The sequence below is a fragment of the Mauremys mutica genome, chromosome 1 (assembly GCF_020497125.1).
Source record: "Mauremys mutica isolate MM-2020 ecotype Southern chromosome 1, ASM2049712v1, whole genome shotgun sequence".
NCBI classification, from domain to species: Eukaryota; Metazoa; Chordata; order Testudines; family Geoemydidae; genus Mauremys; species Mauremys mutica.
This window is the reverse complement of record NC_059072.1, coordinates 17,287,584-17,310,814: the sequence shown is the minus strand read 5'-3', so window position 1 is coordinate 17,310,814 and position 23,231 is coordinate 17,287,584. Positions and strand designations below refer to the sequence as shown.

Here is a 23,231-nt window from a genome sequence, read left to right as displayed (position 1 = left end):
CATGAAATGGTGAAATTTATGATTTAAAAAATCCTATGATACTGAAATTGACCAAAATGGTAGGGCCCTAAACATAATTGTCCAAAATATCTAGGCGCTTCAGGACTACAAGCAAGTGTTGTACATACAACTGCAAAGCTAGTAATTTCTTTTTTTCCCCAATAGCCTAAAATACTAGAAAAATTGCAAGATATTGGACTTTAAACCTGTGACAAGTCCAGGAGTGGATATTGCCCATCCTGGGCCTTAGGCCAGTATAATTCTTTTAGGTCAGTATAAATTCCTTGTTTGGTGGAAAAGAAGGAATTATTTCCCTGGCAGGTTGATTTAAAATTTTAACAAAAAGATGGCATGTGTAGCTTTCACTGAGGCTTGGAATGTTGTAAGTCAACTCTGTGGAGATGTGTTGGTGGGCAGGGTGTAGGTGATGTGGTTAAATGCAAGAAGGACGACATTATGTTAGTGGACTGGGGCTTGGGAGATCCGGCCACAGTTCCTGGCTCTGCTACAAATTCTTATGTACCTTTGGGCAAGCAGCTTAATTACTCTGGCTCTCTCAGTTCTCAACCTGTGAAATGGGGATCATACTTCTCAACTTCACAAGAGTGCTGGCAAGATAAATTGAATGTTAATTAAGTACTCAGATACTATGGCAATGGGAGTCACACAAGTAACTAGACAGGCGCTGCATTTATCCTGTGTGATGGTAATATCTATGTGATCTGCCTAATCTAAAATATTTCTACTCAGCTTTTCTGTATTGATAGCAGGTAACATTTTTATTTGAGGAATTTTAGTTTCTAATGTCTTGGCATTTAGATACTGTGCTTGAACATTTAAAACTAAATTTATCAGTGTTTCAGTATTTTGGAAGTGACTTGTTTAAAAAGTCTAGGCAGAACCTTGTAAAGAAGTAAGGGCAATCGAGTTTTATCTGTACTGCAAACTTCAGGTAGGATGTTGTAGGACAAGTATTATCCTGTAATATGCAGAAGAATGTTGTGCAGCAACTTGGTATTATCAGGAACAGATCAAATGCTGACCGGTTGGACAAGGTTTTTTTCCTCTCTTTATGGCTTTGTGAGTGTGTGTACCAGACTCAGGCTCTGAATGGATTAATGTGGGCCTGGGAGGCCAGTTATGTTATCTGGCTGCACCTGGAGGGAGGCCAGCGGGGCAGGAGCAGGCTGCCTAGCATAAAGAGAGGAAGTTTGTCACAGAAGGGGGTTGCAGAGTAAATCTGCAGTCATTCTCTGGGAAGAGAGGTGGTGTGGAAGAAGCCCTGGGATCTTAGCTTGGCTAGAGAAGGCTGGCAAGCAGCTGGGAAGGCATAAAGTAGCCACTGGAGAGGAACAGGCCCTGGTTGTCACCCGGAGAGGAGGACAGGATTTGGACTGCCAGGGAGAGAGATCCTTGTGAGGTGTTCTGTGGAGGAACAGAGTAAGGGGAACTTCAGAGGCTTAAAAGGGCAAGCCTGAGAGGCTGGGTAGGAAGGAGCCAGGGAAACAGCAGCAAGAAGCTGGATTGCCAAGACCTTTGCTGCTGGTTATAGGGTCCCTGGGCTGGAACCTGGTGAAGTGGGGATGGCCTTGGTTCCCTAATCTGCCACTGGCAAGGTGGCATGAGCCTGGAGAAGAGGACAAGAACATTGGAAAGCCCTGAGGTAGTGGTGTGAGGACCAGGGGCCAGGAGTTGGGACCAAAGACCCTCTTGTGAGGACACTGAAGTGTTTTATATTAGGTTTTCAGGGCTGAGTTACTGGAAGAGAGACACTGCAGTGACAGAGTGACTGTCGGCAGGGGGTGCCAGACCAAAAAACAGCTGCTTTGCTGTGCCTGGCCAGAAGGGGCACCCTACTGGTGAGTGAACACCACCTCAGGCCAAGTTCTCACAGTTAGGCCCCCGAGTCCGTATTTAGCCACTTTTGAAAATCTGACCCTTAGGCTCTTAAACATAAACGCCTATTTCTGAAAATTTTCCCTGCATCTCTACTGTATGCAGCATATCTACTTAAAATTGATTTATATTGAATAGGTATTATGAGCGGTATCTCTGCTCTAACTTGTTAAATTTATTTTAACTTAAGGCTTTTCTACAAAATATTCAGCAGACAAATCTTTGGAGACCAGGGCGCACTTACTGCAATTCTGTCAACAACCTTTATAGCTCACCTAGTTTGTACCTTAAAAATCACAACTAGAACTTCGTTTCATACTGCATCTTTAATATTTTATGCAGCAGATCTCAAACTGAGGGTTGCAACCCCAAGTGGGGTCATGCCATCAGCAGAGGGGGTTGTGGCACTCGATAGTGTGTGGAGGGTGCCATTTTGCTTTGCACAGTGTGACCTTGTATGCATGGTGTGAGCAAGGTCACAATGCATGGAAGTTGCCATTTGAGCAAAATGGTGCCTCTCCCCCACTATGTGGTGTGACCTCACTCTCATGGTACGTGTAAAGTCACATTGTGCAGAGGATGCCATTTTGTTCTCCAAAATGGCATCCTCCATGCTTCATGAGGTCCCAGGAGGAAATAATTTATTAAAATTGGGTTGTGTTAGCAAAAAAAATTTTGAACTGCTGATTTAATGCTTAATCCCACATTGCTTGATCCACCTCCACAGGAAGCAATGGGTTTATTTTTAGTAATATCAGTGGGAGTTAGATCAGGCCCATGTTTCTTTCTAAATGAACCACAGGATCTTTAACGTCCTTCTGAATGGCCACCAGGGACCAAGAGAAGATACCTTGGTTATTCTTTCATCTTCAGGACAACAGGCTTTGTTATTGTCTCTTTATTTTTGCCATTCCCATCCTGAAAAAATTTGATTAAAAGACTGATATGATCATGTCAGAATATCCAATAGTAATGTATTCTGCTTTCATAGAGTGTATGTGCTTGATGTTAATATATATGTTACTGTACTTGCATTGGGCATTCCTACTTAATGAAAATAATATTATAAATGTCTTTCCAAATTCATATTTTTTTGCAGTTTCTTTTAAAAGATGGGGGTTTGTGAGAAAAGGAAAAAAAACAAGATCATTTGTATTTGCCAAAAGAAACCATTTTAGAAGATGAGCACCTCAGCGTAAATATACATTTATGAGTAAGAATGAGGAAGCGGTAGAATAATTCAGCCATTTGAACAAAAGCTGTTTGTAATCAGAGGTTGCTCTCTGAGTTAAAAGTTTGATGTTAGAAGTTTATTTAAAAAAAATAAGCATAAGATAAATGAACTACACATGCCTCTTCCCATAAGACTTAATTGCTTTCAAGTCTTAAAAAACATATTCTGTGTGTACACATTTAAAATCCTAAACATCTTTCAGACAGATACAGAAATGATGGTATGTCTGGTGAAAGCTTGCCTGTACATGTACTTAACCTACAGGTTGGATAAATCAATACATATGAATGCTTGATTATGGTGAAACAAATTTTTTTAATGCAAGTGAAGAAAGCCAGGACTGGATTTTATGTTTGCGAATCATAGCTTCTCCATCTCTCCCTGCCAGGGTTCTGTGATAGTGTACAGCATTTGTTTTCAAATTTCTAAAACTTATTTATCTGGGACTTTCTGGTGCCCAGCTGATTTTTTTTTTTTTTCCCTGGAGGCTATCAAAAAGGGGAGTAAGTAATGTACTTCTCAGGCCTCAAACACTCCCTACTTTCCTTCCTCTCTCTGCAAATGCCTACCTGCTCTGTCTTCAGTTTCAGCATTGCCGCTGGTAAACAGAGCCAGAATGTGCACATGAAAAGTAGTGTGCACAATAACTCCTGCCAGAGCAGTGCATAAGAGAGATGTCATCCTTCTAGTGCATAAGACAGGAAGTGTAACTGAGCTTCAACAAAACAGTGAAGTTGACTGTATTCTGAGTTATCAGTGCACAAAGTAAACAGAAACAATCTAAGTGTAAATATATAGTCTCTCTAATCTTTCAGAAACAAAGAGGAGTACTTGTGGCACCTTAGAGACTAACAAATTTATTTGGGCATAAGCTTGCTTGGGCTAAAACCCACTTCATCAGATGCATGGAGTGGAAAAAACAGTAAGCAGATATATATACACAGTACATTAAAAGATGAGTCGCCATACCAAGTGGGGGATCAACACTGTAAACTATAGTTTCTCTTGCACCTCCCTCTTAAGCACCTGGTGCCAGCCACTGTTTGAGATAGAATACTGAACAAGATAGAACTCTGGTCATTTCTGTCTGTCTTCCTGCTTTCCTTATTGGACATTTTGTTCCTATGATGGATTCTGCGGGGAAAGGTTGAGCTTGTCTTTTGTTCTACACAGCATTGGTTTCATATGTGCATTACCTGTAAAAGCACAGATCTGACAAATCATTGTTTTTGAAATAATTTGTAGTCCGTATGTGTAGTTTTTTTTTCTTCAAATAAATTGAATTTATCAATTTTTTGCTTAACTATTTCAGTTGAAATGGGGCATTGTATTGGGAATTTTTCTTTTACATTTCATGGACCAAATGAAATTGTTTAACCTAATGTTGAAACATGAGGGGAAATGTCACTATTTGAGAATTAGAGATCTGCTGTTCAGTGCTATCCAGCAAGACAACTGGCAGATGTGTGTGCAGGAAGCCTGGTATCAATATAATGCAGGTCATTTGAATTATCTGCAGATATTGTAGTCTGATAGCATGGGCAAGCTTTGCAGTGCGTATCTCCACTATAACATTCACTTGCTGCTATTCTGAAGGCATAGCCACCTTAATTTTATTGACAGCTCTATTTTGTGCTTCTTTCTAACAAAAATGAAACGTTAGTGGTTAGTCATAAAACATCCTTAAAGTAATATTGCTTTGCCAAATGTGACCTGCATTGTCGTGTGCACAGAATGGCACAAGACAATGCAGGTCACATTTTACATTCCTAAAAAGCAATAGCTTAAAGATGCGCCTTCACTGAAAATTAGAACAGTAGCTTTTCCAAGTTATACTACCAATGCTGTGGTGCTAGTAATAATACCAAGCAATTACTTTAGAGCCAGCTTTCCTGCTAACTCCCAGTATATTGTGTATGGTAGCTGTAATTGCATTAGAATTTCCTCCTACCTTGCTTTGGATAGCATAATTGTTTTAAATAGTGTAGGTCACTTGTAGACTCTGTTGCCTTACCACTCAATTTTAAGCCAATGGCACACTACGACCATGTGTTTTTAAGAGTATTCTATCATTTTCATTATGTACCTTAATTTAAGTTCTTCTCCAGAAATGAGGCTATCAAACAGATATTTCACTAATTCATAAACATGTGCCGACTTTTTCCTGATTGTTTTCATCAGATATTTGGCAACATAAATGCATAGCGCCAATCAAAGCAGCTACACTGACTTATGCCAGCTGAAGATCTGGCCCACAATTTTCATCTTTCTGTGGATTTTGATTTACTCAGAACATGGACAATAAGTGTCTAAACCAATATGGAAAATGATTGTCACCATGTTAAAAATTTATACTCACTTCCCTTCATTTTTAACCTAAGTGGGTATATCTAGTAAAATTATTTTTTAACTTTGCGGGGAGGCAGTCTATGTATGATCATGCATTTATTGGGTGGAGGAATTAGAGAAGTGTAGAAAAATAATCACACCCGAGGTGAAACTGGAGGAATTTTAGCTTTTCACTAGCTGTCTTTGTATGAGAAAAGTAACTTTTGTGGTTGAATACTTTGCTTTCTGGCCTGGAATACCTTGACAGACTCACTCATGAAGCAAATAACCCAAAGAAAGGCAAGCCCTTTCTTGTTATTTTGCTCACTAGGAAGTCTGGGCACTAATAAGATGTCCACAGGCACTTTTTTTCAGCCTGTGGTTCCAACACCAATGGCCTACGAGACTTGGATTTTACAACTGTGCCTGGAAAAGCTTCTGGCTGGAAGGACATGATGTCCAGGTCTGTGGTGCTGAGCAATGTGAGTAAAGGATGCATACAATAATTGTACCTGGGTGTACACAGTTCAGTGTCCCAAATCCCTAGATTTTCCCCCCCCTCAATTAGCATTAGATGTTTTTGTAAATGGGCACAGTTGTGACACTGTAGTTAACTGGCAAAGAAATATAGTTAAAACTAGAAAAGTTGTATACATGGAACATACCTCTACAGTCTCTGTTCAGTAATGTACATCCATGGTTGTCCAGGCTTCTCACTTGCAGAACTTGGCCATATCCATCAGGAATGTTTGTCTGTGGAAATCCATTCTGAAGTAAACACTAACATATCATCTGCTGGCTGAGAGGTGAACTCAAGCAACTGAACTTTCCTACGACTTGGGCCCTATTAGCTTGAATTTATGCTAGCCATCTTCTCTTGTGATTGTAACACTGAACCTCTGGGTGGGCTGTTGGCACCAGGGATTGGATTGGGGATCTCTTATCTCTAAAAGTGTGGTCTGCTTATCCTCCACCCAGCCACCACTTGAGGGGGCTGTGTATCCCACTGAGTGAGTGTGAGTTACATGCAAGGATGCCACAACAGGTGGGATGGAGAGGGTCGAAGCCTCCTACTCCCACTCCCACTGCATTTGGTAACATTTTGTCCCTTGGCTGGTAGTTCTGCTGCTGCGGCCTCAGAAGCAATATGGTACTGAGCTGCCGCGGCTCCTTCCCCTGCCCATAGGGAACGGCAGCGACGGAGGAACTCAGGCTGCTGCTGGCTGGCAGGGTCGGCACTGCCTCTGCAGGGCTCCTCACATGCTACCCATGGGAAGGGAGGATGCTGAGGAGCTGGAGGTGCTGATTCTGGGGAGGGGACGCTGGTTGCCTAGTGAATGGTGTTGCTGCTGTGAGGCCTCTTTTACTGCACAGCCTGTGGAGGCCCCACCCAACAGCTTGAACTCCCCTGCTGTCGCCTAGTAATGCCTGAGTCAGGGCTGGGCTGGACTGGCTCAGTTCTAGGTATCGGCCGGAGCGAAGGGCCCAGCCCAGCTTCTGGGGGGAGGCTAGCGCAGAAAGCACGACCCCACTCAGCAATTCAACTCCGTGGCTCAGGATCACATCCTCCCTCACCCACCCAGTTCCAGCATTCCCCACCCAGAGGGGTCTACCCCAATCTCCCTCCGCCGCTGTTAGCATGGGGTAAATTTTTGGGAAGTGTTCGGTAAATTTGTTTTTTTTAGGCTTCACTCTTTTCCTGCTTGAGACCTCAGCAAACTAGTAGTTACTCCAGCTCTAAGTCTCAGCTTTCCTATCAGGCCGTACAGAGACAGAGGAACACGGTGGACACGCGTACCTAGCTAACCAGTCACCCAGGGAAGAGCGCACCAGTGAAATAACAGCAATGGCCCCTTTTTAAGACTTCTCTGACTAACATAAGGACATGCCACCATCACTCTCTTTCATCAGTTGGGGAAGAACTAGTTGTCATAGCAGCACTCTTGGGCACTCTCATTCTGCAAGTGGAAAACTCCCAATTCACCTTGATTTCATGATCTCCGCTGCCCTGTTAGGCTGGTTGGAGTCAGTGATTCCTTTCTAAAGAGGAGAGGTGATGGCACAGAATGCTCAGCATTCTGCACTAAGGTCAGTGATAAGTGGCAGTGCTACTCTGTCTTGAAAAGAGTGCCAATGGAGACCAGAAAGCTCATCGGCTCATTGGCTAGCAGCTGTGGGAACAAATTCTCAGTGAACTTTAACCCTAAACTGTCTGGAAACTAACTAAACTAACCGGAAAACTGCAAGCCTATAAACTCTCTCACCATAATCATTTCAGCATCTCTAATATGGTTCACGGAAAGAAACCCCTGTGTATCATGGGAAATATTTTACATGTCAGTGGTTCATAAAGGAATAGAGTAATTAGGCTACACTACACAGTACAGGGTATTTTTCTCTTACTGAAGGACATGGTTACTGAGGATTTTTAGTACTGAGAACAAAGAGGTTCCCAGAAGACTTGACTTTTATTTTTCAAAACAAATATTTTGCATTTCAGAGCTAAACCATTTTAACTTCCTTAATTAAAAGTGACGATCGGCGCATGCAGACTAATAATAGAATTTAATTCCATTACACTTAATGTGAGAGTTACAATAAAGGATTTATATCTTATTAAAATGGTTTTTTCTTAGTGTGTCATTTGCTGTAGCTCGAAATTTTCTTAACAAATGACATTAATTTTCATACAGTGTTGGAAAAAGGGAGAGAAACCAGATATGTATTTATAATTGCTACCAGTCAGGAATAAGGCATCTCTGTAATCCAGAATAGATTGAGAGATTTATTATGAGATGAAATGAAAATGTCAGAGCACAACCATAAGCAATCAAGTTCTTGGGGGGAAGAGAAGTTTTTCCATAATTGAAAAAGGGAAAATCCCCCAAAATAACTGTGCCCCAAAAACAGTAAAATCTGATCAGAAGTTCAGTTATAAGAATAAACTGAGACTAATACATGTTGAGTTGTGTGATTTGTTTGCATAATTGCATGTAAAGACATATGTGGAAAAATACAAGAAATATGTTATATACCATTAAGAATCTAGATAAGTGTGAGTATGTGTTTCACACACTTCATGTGGCCCAGATCGTCCACCCCATCTATGCAGAGGTGATGAAAACCTATAGGACTCTGGGCTGGTTGATCCAATGGCCCGGGGCTGTGGGAGAGTGCTGCCTTTGCAGCATCATGTCCTGCCTCTCTAGATCCCATGAGTGCTCCCCCTCTGGATCTGTGCTTCCTGGAACTTTGGAGGTAAAGCTGGAGGCAGGGGAACTAGCCGCTGTCTGTGGTGTTTACCTCTTCTGTACCCATGGATTTCTGGTGGGAAATCTGTGTGGGAGTTACTGCGTCTTGAAGTCACTTTAATATCTGCCTGTCTCATCAGTGACTGCAACTGTGCAGTTACAAGCGAACTCTGGTAAGATCCCTACTCTCTGCAGGGAGTAGATTTGACTGGAGCATCAGTGTGGAGGGAATGACCCTGCATAGGAACTGAGTGTCCCCTTATCTCTGTATTCTGGGATGTGTTGGATTTGGGAGAATGCACATCCTGCTTCCTCTGTCAGCTCCCCAACACTTTCCCTTGAAGAGTATGATTTGAGAGGAACTCTGTGGAGAGAAACTTGCAAAGTTTCCGGTGGCCTCTGTATTTTCATCAGGGTATCCCATAAAAATTTTAAACTTCAAAACTGTCCACTGAGAATACATACCAGTGTAGTGGGTTTTTTTTTTGGTATCCTGTTTCTTCTTTAGAGAACCAGAGTTAAAGTCCCTTCCCCTCATCTCCTGCAAATTTAGCAATGGCACAGCTCTGGGTTAAGCACCTTTCATGTGCAAGTGTAACCCAAACACCTCCTAGGTGTGGTGCTCTGTCCCATCTAGTGGCACGTAGACCACTTAGAGATGAATGAGTCTGCTCTGCAGCCTTCACTAAGAGCAGTTGGCTTTTAGCTCATGCAGTAGAGCAGGGGTCGGTAACCTTTCAGAAGTGGTGTGCCAAGTCTTCATTCATTTACTCTAATTTAAGGTTTCGCGTGCCAGTCATACATTTTAACATTTTTAGAAGGTCTCTTTCTATAAGTCTATAATATATAACTAAACTATTGTTGTATGTAAAGTAAATAAGGTTTTTAAAGTGTTTAAGAAGCTTCATTTAAAATTAAATTAAAATGGAGATCTCCCTGGACCTGTGGTGAGGACCCACCACAGTGTGAATGCCACTGAAAATCAGCTTGCGTGCCGCCTTTAACACACGTGCCATAGGGTACCCCTGCAGTAGAGACTCATGCACTAAACTCCAGGGATCTTAGGTTCTATCCCGTCCTCCGATGACCAGGGTCTGTCAGGGTTACACAAAGATTCAACATTCAGTAGCTTTTAGTTGTCATTAAAAGCACAATACCTGGCAGTTAGGACAAGCTGGGGTTTTCCCACACAGTCTCCTAATCCTGAAAAGGCTGAATGGGTGGAGACCAAGCATGAAACATTTCTACCCAAAACCTTCTGGGGATTGCAGTAGACATTAGTTGTGCAAATTTATCTATAGCAGTCACCATAGGCAATAGCTATAACAGAAATGTTTTTATGACTTTTAAAAAATTCAGTAGATGGGTCCATATAGGCAAAGGGGTGGGGGGCTGTGGGTGCATTTTTTTTTTAATGAGGATACACCTGTGTGACATTGTGCTACTGTAGCACATGCTAACTAGAGTCCCCAGTCCTCCAAGCACTTACGTATGTGCTTATCTTTACTGTAACAAGGTCCTCTGCCCCTCCTCTTCCTGGGGCCCACTGGCGGCCCCAATAAAACTCAGAGAGACCTCTAGTTCTTCAGCACTCGTGGCTTTATTTACACCAGGTTCTCCCACCACCAGTGATATACTATATACAGCTTGGAGGCCTTATGATCTCCTCTTCCGCACAGAGTCTGCCCTCAGCCTGGAGACTGACCTTCCCCTGGTCGTTCCCCCTTCTTCTGGCTGCCAGCCAGCCTTTATAGCCCTTGAACCCGCAGGTGCAGCCAGTTCTGAAGGCCGGGCACCAGGCTTCTTCCCCAGCCCCACTCTGTTTCCCCTGATTAGGTGCCTTTGCACCAGCACCCTGCTACACTTACATATGTGAGTCCATGGGGAGTTACAGTATTAGAAAACAGAGGTCAGATCTTTATCTGGTGTAAATAGAGGAAGATCCATTCATTTTAATGGTCCTATGCCAATTTACACTAGCTGAGGATCCCATCTTGTAGTATTTTAAGTGTGTGCCAGAAATCTTGATCATGTAATCACAGCCTGAATTTCACGCTTCTTGAATTTAAGAATATATGTCCAAGATACAAATACAACTAGTGATTTTTTTTTATTTTGAATGCTTGCCCAATTGAGCCACATTAAAGGGGCCTGATTTTAAGAAGGCAGTTGCCTGGCACATTCTAAAAGTCAGACTCTTAGGGTTTCAATTTAGGCAGCCAGAAATTGAGGTGTCCCAAGTCATTGGTCTCTTTTGAAAATCTTGACTATAATGTGATTAAGTGGAATGTTCAAATTTCTTGTCAACAGCTACAATTGGACCTCTGGAAGTATCAGTGAAGACACTGCTATCATTTTTCAGACAACCACATCTGTGTCATATTTAGTGTGGTAGAAACTAAACATATAGAGAACATTTTTGAGCCAGATTTATCCCTAATGTAATTCCATTGACTTCAGTGGCATTACATCAGGGATGAGTTTGGCTCATTATATTTTATTTATAATCCAGGATGTGTATGTAGCTACAGCACATCCTCACCCAGGGTCTGGTACACAAGAGGAAAACTTGCATGATTCCCTCAGTACTTTGTTAATTTAATTATAACAACAGATGCAGCATTTAATCTGTTTGACTTCTGTTATTGGGTTACTAAATCTTACTCAGAACACTTTCATTTAATTACCCCCATCTATTGCACTGAGTAATAAGCCTTACAGCTTTTCAAAATGTTAAGCAGCTTTGTAACTTCCTCTATACTCTACTACATCAATAAACTAATATTTTTGCTGATAATACTTTGTTTTGAAATGGGAGATGTAAATCTATCTTCCGCTTAGCAATACCTATTTCCTGCTATAGTGGTTTAAAAAATAGATGTATTTTTCTCTGTGACATTTTTTCTCCCCGGGGCCAATGAGCTCAAAATTTTTAATGAAAAAGTAAACCCTCTTCAGGACAGCACTTAAGCACTTGTTTCAAGTTAACATGTGCTACTTGAGGCAGTGGCCTGAAAACAACAGCAGCGCTTCCACTTGTATTTCCATTGGTGCAATGGAAATAGCCTTTTTAAAAAGAAATGTGTGCATTCCACTAATCATGATATGATTACATGGGAGGTTTCCTAGTGAAATGCTTAAGCCCTGCTGCTAATAGGGATAGTAATTCCACTCTAGAGATGTCTGCAGTTGATTTAGTGGTTCTTAGGTCTGTGTATGTCTCGGTTCCATGTGGGTTTTGTCTCCTTTTCATTCTTACAGCTGTGATATGTGCAATAAGTGTCTTGCCTTCTCATGATTGCTGACCTGCTCTTTCCATTCCAATGATGCACTTTTGGCCACTGTGCCAGATCTCTCTCAGCTGCCCTGGTTACTGGTCTCAGCTTGGTTAGTGGTGCCTCCTAAGTCCATGGGCCTGACCTGTAACTGTGTGGGCAGTCAGCTGCAAAGCAGTGTTACTACGGAAAGAGGAATTCTGCATTATTGTATAACATTTACAGTGTACTGAATTAACATAAATAATGCTTTGTCTCTTCATTTGGTGTCAGGTGAACAGAGTCTTTGCTTTTAAACTTCATGTCCTTTTGCTCTGTTCCTGTTAACTTTAAATATTTCTTCCCTCTAAATATGTAGCCATATTTCTCCCTTCTCCCTACACATTGGATCTTCGTATAATTGCACGAGTGCTTATTTCACCTATTTACGTAATGTTTCTGCAATATCGGGAACGGGGCTTTGCAACATATGCCCTATTTGTTAGGAAATTCTGGTGCAAGAAAATTGAACTGAGGAAGTACCCCATCTATTTTGACAAAATGTTCATCACAGATAACGGGAACATGTAGCTTCCGATTCTTTAGCTGATTACTACAGACCGACAATAATAATGCTACTTACATTCATTTTATTATCATGTGATTAGTGTAAAACAGTGGCTCTCAATCTTTTCAGACTGCTGAACCCCTTTCGGGAGTCTAATTTGTCTTGCGTACCCCCAAGCTTCATCTCACTTAAAAACGACTTGCCTACAAAATCAGACATAAAAATATAAGTGTCACAGCACACTATTACTGAACAGTTGCTGACTTTCTCTTTTTTACCATATAATTATAAAATAAATCAATTGGAATATAAATATTGTACTTACTTTTCAGTGTATCATATATAAAGCAGGATAAACAAGTCATTGTGTGAAATTTTAGTTTGTACTGACTTTGCTAGTGCTTTTTATGTAGCCTGTTGTAAAAGTAGGCAAATATCTAGATCCCTGGAAGACCTCTGCATACCCCTGAAGTATGTGTACCACTGGTTGAGAACCACCGGTGTAAGAAGTACAGTAGACAATGTGGCAAGTAATACAGGAAATGAGTCAAAGGATACTTTCCATGATTTCCTGTTCCCTGGTGTATGACACTGGAAGCAACGGGCACACTGGAAATATTGTTTAAAACATGGGCAGGTTAGACTTATCAGGTGCAAGTATTTTAAGAAACTTGGGGTGAAATCCTGACACTACTGAAGTCAAGACCTTATTGAAATCGCACAAGGTGCCTATTTCCATCTTTAGGCACCTAAATACCTTTAAATATTTAGCCCCCTAAGTGCTCACCTTACTTTTGAATAGGGGGACCTAGGCATTTCTGAAATTTTTTTAACCCAAGTCCGTGAGTTATTTTCAGTTAGCGAGATGGCAGGGAAATGTATCAAAAAATATATACTCTTATCTAAATTCAGATTATTCTTGAAGGTTTTAACAAGATAATGTAAAGTTATGTGGTGCCTGATATGATGCTTAGCCCTACCTTCTGTAAGTTCATTTTACAATTCCTCTGCCATCATTAGCACATATTCCACATTAAAAGGGCACCCACTGTGTTGCTACAGATGCTCACAGTCACGTAGAGTTCTGAATGGCTATCAGACAGTGACTGAATGACTAACAGCAGTGGTCTCCATTGAGCCAGTGACCTAGCAGCCCAAAGCTCTGTATCCCATAAGTCATCTTTTTTTGAGCAATAATTTAATGTGTAAGACCTAATAATCAAGAGGTGGGATATATCATAAGAACAACAACATGTTGGGAGGAGCTGATTGTCATTAGCTTGGCTTTAGGCTGTTGTTCCCAACGGTTCTTTGGTGCCCAAAGAATCCCTGCTGTGCTATCGTCATTGCTAATATCATGGAAACTTTGTTTTAAAGGTTCTGTGAGAGCTGTTGCATTGTGCACAGTCTAGGATATTACTACTCAGCCCCCCACCCCCACCAGTTAGGTCTTTGGGATAATTTTCAATCTTTCAGTGGAAATTATACTGACTAGACAGTGGATTTTTTTTTTTTAAATCAAGAAATCCGGCAAGTGCGGGGGAGATATTGGGCATTTCTGTTATCTCAAGAATTCTCTTTGGCAGAGAGGAGACGATGGTCATGGGTCTCTCTCTCTCATATGCACACACACCCTTGCATGGATGTTATATATTTGTATTTTTCAGTATCCTCAGAAAAATGCTAGTTTTAGTAGTAGACGTTATTTCTCCATTAAAACTAATAGGCATGATCCCTCTATTTTCCTATATGCAAAACACTTGTTGGAGTCTCTGGAAATACTGTGTCCACCTTTACTTCCTTATGTAGCACCCAAAATGCACTAAGTAGAATTGCAGAAATACTAGGATGTGGTGGTCTACAGCAGTAACTTAGTTCCTTGAAAGGAAACTTCAGACTCAGCAAATCCAGGTTCACTTCCTAGCTTTTTCTGGTATCTTTATAAAAAATCAGAACTCCGACTGACATGGTGGGGTTGTAATGCTGCAGGTAAAGAGAAGACACAAAGAGTAATCAACACTGAAGGGCTGTCAATGCTGGGAAAATTTTCTGTGTAGCTTCTGGTGGCCTGATCCCTTTTTACTGAATGGTTTTCAAAACCTCAGGTCAAGCTGCCTTAAACCACGTAATACCACATCTTTGCTGTGGTTGTATCCAGTTTTTAAATTGCTTTAGCTGGACCAGTTTTAAAAAGGGTTAGTAAATGTCCCTTGTATAGACAGGGTCTTATATGGTGTGTAGTGGAATGGTAGGGAGGGTTTGGTTAAATTGGTATTTGAAATTGTCTCTAGAAAATATACAATACAAAAAAAAACACGGAGAAACTTGTTAATGTTTAATATCAACATTCTAGGATAACTGCACATTTTCTTGATGGAATTACCTGTTCCTAATAATCAATGCAGTCTGAAAAATCTAATGTGTGTGTATATATTAAAAAAAAAAAAAAGTCACACTGAGGCAGTGTCTGAAACTGGCATATTTTCTCCCTTTTGTGCTTTGAGGGAGTGCTGTTTTAGGGGAGAACCGTTCTTCATAAATGATTGTTATTGCTAAGACACTCTTGAGGACAGTGCTATATGCACTAAGGAAGGGCTTAAACCCTCAGGCTTTTGGCCTTTTACTGATTTTTTTTTTTTTTTCAATGTGGACCTTAATCTCTAAGGAGCTGTTTTCTTTAAATTTATATATTAGTGCAGCTCGATGGATACCGTTTTTGTTATGTGCTTATATTTCTGAGTGAAAAGTCATGAACAAAATATAAAAATCAGAAAAGAATAAGAGTGCTATAACGACTGAAATAAAGAAAATGCATAAAAATACATTAAAAGCAAAATATCGGCATCCCCAGACTTTCAGACTTTCAAGCCATAAAACCAAGGTATTTTATTCCTCCAACACTGTACAGAGATTTCACAGCCATTATGATGATTCCAATTCATTTTCTTAAATTTCCACTGTTTATTGTATTAACCCCTATTTTTTAGCTTGCTTTTTGGCACTACTAATACTGTTCCTCTCTAATGTAATATACAAGTGAAAATAATTTACAGGTTTAGTAGAATTTGGGTTTTGCCTTTGAACAGAACATTTGTTTTTAGAAGCAATAATATTGCTAGTTTAAAAAACAAGATATTCATAAAAAAATTGTTCTCTCTCTCTTCCAGAAGTTCAGTCAAGGTGCTGCTTATCCTAAAATAAAGTGTAAAATTATTGTTATGAATTTGTATGCCTTCTGTAGAGGCTTTGATCCAAAGATCTCAAAGCACTTTAATAAATTAGGCTTCACTGCTCCTATAAGGAAAGGAGTAGTGTTCCCATTTTAAAAATAGGGCAATTGAGTCCAAAGAGTTTGAGGCCTGTATTTTTAAAAATGACCACTATTTTTTGCTCTCTCAATTTTCAGGTGCCCAACTTGGTGTCTTATGTTGGGCACCCAAAAATTGAGGCACTCAAAGTTAATGGACTCTTTTAAAAACCATAGAGCTCAATAACTTGCCCAGAGTCACAAAGCAAGTCTGTGGTACAGTAGAGTAGAATCTCTCTCTCGACTCTTGGCCCTACATTCTAATTACTAGACCACACACTAGCCACATGATAGAATTTGTGTGGTTGTGTCTATTGGAATGTACAGATCCAATTTTGTATAAGTTTTACTTAATTCATGGAAAATGTGCTCTTTTCTCAGTGCTGCAGGCCGTTTTACTCTGCAAGTAAACGTTAAAACATGGTCAAATGAAGTGTCTGAGTCTGACCTAAAAGGGAAGTGTTAAGTTTCTGTTTGGCAATCCATTGTTGCTTGGTGCTGTTACAGTACCTTTAAGCAAATGGGTTGAGAAACTGTTGATGCTGCAAGTAGAAAGATGAACGTGTCAGATTGGAACTTGAGCAATTTTGGTGGAAATGTTTGCAGGGGCTGGGGAGAACTAGTTCCTCTTATTTGGATTAATGGGATTGGTAGTAAGCCAGGAATTTGACAAAGAGTAAAGAACTACCCCCGCATCCATTCTTTAAAATTACTCTGCTTGCATTTCAGGGTCACGGAGCAACTTCAATAGCTGAAGGATGTTTTAGGTCAGGAATTTCACAGAGTGAGCGTCATCTACAGAGAGAAAGGTGTGGCTCAGTACCCTCTTCCATTCACAATTTCATAGATCACATCCACTCTCTCTTGATTGCAGGGACCAGTTCCCTCCATTTCAATATTGTGTAATATCCCTGTGGCATCTACAGCAATTGCTTATGTGAAAAATTAGTAGCTGGGAAGTATTTAGAGTGGGGTTTTCTAAATTTCTTAGCAATGGCCGATCTGTGATCCCATTGAAATCAATGGAAGTTTTACCATTGATTTCAAGGGAAGCAGTTTGGCCATCTCTGAAAATCCCTGCCTTAACATATATGTGTAGTTCTTTTAATGCAGTTTAGCATCTGGAAGGGAGGGGCCTGTATCATGTGACCATCCACCTAAACAGGGGCTGCCAGCTTAGGCTTCGCAGACCACCAGTGGTCCATGAACAGTAGTTTGAATACAGTTGTTTTTAGGCTCTGAGAGGGAGTCCATAGTGCCTCTGTGTGGTAAAGAGCGGGCTCCATAAGAAGAGCTTCAGAGGATGAGGAATTTAGATGAGGATTCATTTCAGATGAGATTTATTTCAGGGAGTGAAATGAATTTGTTACAGGATCTTAATTAAATACATCAACCCATTCTTTCTGCATTATCATCCCTTTGCTTTTTAAAAAACAAGCGGGCTGTTTTTACCATTAAAAGAGTGTAGGCATCAGATCACAGGCTCTTCCTGCCTCCTACAAATAACTGGAAGGTAACACTGTGGTCTCATTCCAGGTGGCCTCAATATGGTAACTTTCCCCATACCTCTTTAGCAGCTGCTTGCTGCCAGGCTGGGGGGCAGGGATATCCGTTGGCTTGCAAGTTTCTCCTTGGGGGTAGCAGAAGCTGGGCTTAAGACGGCCCACTGAGCTGACTATTCATCTGGTGAATAGAGAACAGAGATGACTTCAGAAATGAAGTGGTACAGCTGGCAACTGGCCATTACTGTTACAAACGAATAGTTATTTATCCTATTATTAGGGAGCTATTGTCAAAATCTGAGATAGGGACATCTTTTCAGCCTGTCTGTCTTAAAGATAATCTGGGGCACAGAGACAGTGTTTGCAAGGGGACTCCAGTGTAAGGTGAATGGAAGTGGGGAAGGGTTTTTTCAGATTCCCCTTCTCTTTCCCTCTGTCCTGAGTGTAGGCTGTAGAAGAGCTGGCTATAACCTCGTTCAGAGCCACTTGTTGGCTGGCCATATACGAGTGCTTTAGGGCAGTGGTTCTCAACCAGGAGGAGTGCACAGATGTCTTCCAGCGGGTGCATTAACTCATCTAGATATTTGCCTAGTTTTACAACAGGCTACATAAAAAGCACTAGTGAAGTCAGTACAAACTAAAATTTCATCCAGACAATGACTTGTTTATATTGCTTTATATACAGTACACTGAACTGTAAGTACAATATTTATATTCTGATTGATTTATTTTATAATATGGTAAAATCAGAAAGTTAGCAATTGTTCAGGAATAGTGTGCTGTGACACTTATATTTTTATGTCTGATTTTGTAAGCAAGTAGTTTTTAAGTGAGGTGAAACTTGGGGGTACTCAAGACAAATCAGACTCCTGAAAGGGGTACGGTAGTCTGGAAAGGTTGAGAACCACCGCTTTAGGGTACCTCTACACAGCAGCTGGGAGATATAATTCCCAGTCTGAGTAGGCGAATACATACTCCCACATCCCATTCCTGTCTTTGCCCAGGGCTTGGTGTGTGGCCTTGAAGTCACCTAACATCTCAGTATCTTTTTCTGTAAGATTGAGAGGACTGTGATACTTTTTTCCTTGGAGGAAGACTGCGAAGATTGATTAGGTCATGTGTGTAATGTGCTGAAAGCCCCCCAAGTGCACTGGGGGGAAACTTAAAATCCCAGAATTGGCTGGTGCAGTCGGAGCAGAGGTAGACGCAGAGTAGCTTTTAAGTTCACTTCTTTAGAGCAGAGCGCAAGTGAGCCGTCCCTTGAAGGCTCCAGGAAAGGGGAACTGGGAGGAGGAGTGGGGGGGTTCTACCACTTCCAAGGGGCTGCTGGACACCCCCTGAATATTTGACGGTGGAGAGTCTCTGGATTATTGCCCTGATCCCTTGCTCTCCAAGGGCTTGACAGCAGATAAGCTAGGGGAATGACAACTCTAATATCCCCTTACATGCCTCCTCACCCCCAAGCTATCTCAGCCGTCCTCTGGTACAGAGATTGTAACAAGTCTATAGCAGTGGCCCCTTCATTTTCCCTCCACCTATCTCTAATGAAAAGCAGCATCCGGTTTTGCGGACTACATCCTGAAAGTAGACCAACATATTCATGTAGCTTCTAATCTGTGCTCCTGGAGGGTAAATTTTATCTGCGAGTGCGCAAAGCTTTCTGAGTATGTTTTGGGTTTTATTTTAAAATCATGCCATTCTAACTCCTGTGTGAAAGAGAGATGCTCAACTTTGTGAGGAAAAGATCTACAGGTGGTTCAGTCAGAGAGGCGTTTCTTTAGAAAACGACGCCCGTTGGCTTTATCCCCTGGAGGCTGGCTGCTGCTTAGTCTTTGTCTTTGCTTCCTGATTTGTGAGGCTGTGATGGGGTCTGCTCATTGTAACTGTTCACAGAGCGGAAAAAGGGCCATCGCTGTCAAGGCTGGCAGCTTGGAAACTGACCTATCTGAAGGATACGTTATCTGTTAATTTCTGGTTTCGGAGCTATTCCTGCTGCTAGACAAAATAAAAAAAAATGCATCTTTTGACTCTCAGGGCTGGTCTACATTACAGGGGGATCGATCTAAGCTACTCACTTCAGCTACATGAATAATGTAGCTGAAGTTGACATACTTAGATCTACTTTCCACCGTGTCTTCACTGCGGTGTGTTGACGGGAGACACTCTCCCATCGATTCCCCTTGCACTTCTCCTGGAGGTGGAGTACCGGAGTCGACACTAGAGCGATCGGCGGTAGATTTATTGCATCTGTACTAGACACGATAAATCGACCCCCGCTGGATAGATCGCTGCCCGTCGATCCGCCCGGTAGTGTAGACAAGCCCTCAGTAAATGCACTAGTGCATGCAGGCATCTCCACTGTATCTTTCCAGACCTGTTTACAAGCTTTGTGGATTTATTCATCTGGACCAGGGGTCGGCAACCTTTCAGAAGTGGTGTGCCGAGTCTTCATTTATTCACTCTAATTTAAGGTTTCGCGTGCCGATAATACATTTTAACGTTTTTAGAAGGTCTCTCTCTATACAAGTCTAAACTATTGTTGTATGTAAAGTAAACAAGTTTTTTTAAATGTTTAAGAAGCTTCATTTAAAATTAAATTAAAATGCAGATCTTATCAGTTTAGTGCAGTGGTTCTTAACCTGGGGTGCACGCACCCTCTGGGGCAGGGCCGGTGCAAGGATATTTTGCCACTCCCACTCCCCACCCCGATTGCCCCAGTCAGAACCCCAACCCCCCCCCCGCTCCTTGTCCCCTGACTGCCCCCTCCTGGGACCCGTGCCCCTAACTGCCCCCCTAGGATCCTATCCCCTACCTGTCCCCTGACTGCCCTAACCTTTATGAGCACCCCCGCCCCCCAGACAGACCCCTGGGGACTCCCAATCCCCATCCAACCACTCCCCACCCCCTGACAGGACCCCCAGAACTCCCGACCTATCCAACCCTCCCCCTGCTCCCTGACTGCCTCCCTGGAGTCCCCTTACCAGGCCGGTGAGACTCTGGCTCCACATGCAGGCAAAACTCTATGTGGAGTGCTGAGGCAGCAGGAGGGGGGGAGCTGCGGGAGGAGCGGCGGCGGCTCACACTTCCAGGAGCCGCAGAACCCAAGTGCGGTGAGTGGGGAGCCGAGGGGCGCACCTTCCTGGGCTGCGGCCTGGTGCCCCCCCCGGGGGGGGCTCCTGAAGTGGATGCATGCTGGCTGCGGGCCCTGTGCGCCCTCCGGTTCCTCCCTCGCCACGCTCGGGCTCTGCAGCTCCCGGGAGTGTGAGCTGCTGCCGCCCCTCCTGCAGCAGGCTCAGGGCCCCATGCCCGAGCGGCTCACACTCCTGGGAGCCGCAGAACCAGCGTGGTGAGGGGGGAGCCAGGGGGTGCGCCTGCCACCAGTCTGGGGTCCCGGCCTCCAGCCCCGCTTCACTCAGCTGGCCGCATGCGCTGAGCGGGGCCGGTGGCTTGGACCCCAGAGGCAAAATTGGCTCGCGTGCCGTAGGTTGCTGACCCCTGATCTGGACTACGGGCATAGGCCCTAGTTTTATTAGAGATTTCCCTGAGCCTTGCTGTGACTAGTATCTGTGCTCACCCCAGCTGTCAGGGATCCCACTGTTGCAGTTTAAATCTACAGGGCACTGTGCCTTTGCTATGGTGAGCCCTAGGATCTGCTTGACCCCTCTCTTTCTGTCTCTCTCTCCACTTATAAGACCAGGCAGTCACGTGATGTCTTATTAGAATAACTATTATTGGTCCCTTATTTACTGCTTTCTCCCGCAAACCCTCCTCCTCCTCCTCTTTATACACCTCTACCCCGCTATAATGCGACCTGATATAACACGGGTTCGCATATAGTGTGGTAGCGGCGGGGCTCGGGCAGCGCTTTAGAGGGTCTGGGGCTCTGGCTGCTGCGGAGCCCCGGGCCCTTTAAATCACCGCTGGAGCCCAGCCGCTGCTACCCCGGGGCTGCAGCAGCGGGGCTCGGGCAGCAATTTAAAGGGCCTGGGGCTTCCCGCGGCTGGAGCCCCAGACTCTTTAAATCACCGCTGCAGCCCTGCCACTGCTACCCCGGGGCTGCAGCAGCGGGGCTCCACCAGCTGGGGGCGGGGCAGCGTGCAGAGCTCCCCTTCTGCCCCGACGTGTAGGAGCTGGAGTGTGGACATGCCCCTGCTTCCAGGAGCCATGGCACACGGCGGAGCAGGGCAAGCGCCCAACCCCGCTCCCTGGCAGAGTGGGGCAAACCCCAGACCCCACTCCCTGGCGGGAACTTGAGGGTCGGATTAAAATGGCTGATGGGCCAGACGCGGACCGTAGTTTGTCCACCCCTGTTCTAGTGTCTGGATGTTTTGATCCAACAAGTTTGTTCCCAAAGAGAAAAGAACCCTGCAAACTCAAAAGCCGAGGTGCTAAAGAGTTTATGGGACCTAAACCTTGGCCTCAGTTAAAAGGCAGGGGAAGAGTTTTTTCTTTTCTCAGTGTGCTGTATTGCCAGGATGCAAACACCTGGAGGAGACACTGATAGAACTAAGGAGACATGAATGGAAGGAAGTGTGGCTGAGTCCCACCAGGCTGTCCTGAGGATGCATACAAGTACACTATTTTAATATGGCTACACTGAGTATTTTTAGGAGCCTAGTAAGCTGACTAAATAGTGGAACTTGCACTATATGTCACTCTAAATTTTTTTTTTTAATTGGAGGGTTCTTCTGTGGGGAGTAGAGGTTGAATTTCTCTAATATTCACTGCCCGTAAAAGCTAGGTCCCGTGGCTCTTTTGTGGGGGTGTGATGTCTCCCCAGTGAATTGCACTTTGTTGTAATTCTCAGTGAGAGTCTGGGATGCTCCAAAGCTTTGAGCACAACAGATGGCAGGAAGGCAAGCTTGCAACATCCCCATCTCCACTGTGTTCGAACCTGCAAGAGTCGGTGATTTATAGCTTTATTGCAACTTGACTTTTTGTAGTTTGCTCTCCACATTTTTTCTGCTGTACCTGCTTAGTGGGTTACGGAATATTTATGTCGTGATTTTTTTTTTCAATCTTCAAAGCACATTAGGCACATTAATTAAATCTCTCTGTAACAAATGTAAAAATAACTGTGTATCCATCTCTCTCTCCCTCACCCGCTCCCTCCCCCCGGCCATCCTGCCAAAGAATTGTGAACCAGATTTTCAAAAGAGCTCAAGATTCATCAGCTTCTATTTAGGCACCTAAATGAAATGGTCACGTTTTTAAAAGCTCTCAGTACTTTCTAACTCCATTTGTTCTTAATAAGAACTGCTGAGTGCTAAGCACTCTTACAAAATCTGGTCCTAGTTGTGCATGCTTTTAGCAATGTTGAAAATCTTGCCCTGTATTAAAAAATAAAATAAAATGTGCCCTATTTAAATAAAGTAGACATTATGAAGTATGTTAAACTGAAGAACCGCTGGGGCATTTTATTTTATTTTTATTTTCTTTAGTAAAAAAACAAACAAATCCCGAACAAACTGGATTTGGGATCATGAGTAAGATTTCCAATGCCATAACTTTTTTTATTGTAACAATTTTGTATAAAATCCTCTTTGTCAAGGTTTTTTTTTCTGCTCCTTTCCATGGCAATTTCTGCTACTGTTTATAGGAAGTCCTTTACCACTGGGTGACACTGTTTGACAGTATTCTTGATGTTCATTACAGTAAAGCCTGAAGAAGCTGTCCTTGAACTTCTGATTTTCATACTAAAACACCTAGAATTTATATTAGGTGTGCTGTCTTCATACAAAGTCCCAAAATGTGATTTATAAGGCTCTGCCATAATCTGTCCAGTGTCCAGATTCATTCCTGGTGAAACACTGTTGATGTCAATGGAGTTACATGAGGGACAAATCAGGTCTGATTCTTCCTCCCTGCCTCTCCTGGCCCGCCTCATAATC

General features: G+C 42.8%; 1 protein-coding gene across 2 annotated transcripts in view; it reads left to right on the top strand.

Moving 5' to 3' along the window:
* Positions 1–23,231, top strand: part of FAM107B (family with sequence similarity 107 member B) — an 89,187-nt gene that overhangs the window by 38,006 nt on the left and 27,950 nt on the right. Inside the window, exon 1 of one of the 2 annotated variants that reach the window (XM_044996361.1) lies at positions 16,627–16,647. The exons of the other annotated variant lie outside the window; for it this stretch is intronic. The gene's annotated coding sequence lies outside the window, so the exon portion shown is untranslated. Of the gene's footprint in view, positions 1–16,626; positions 16,648–23,231 lie in introns of those variants that run through there. 2 annotated transcript variants of the gene reach the window in all.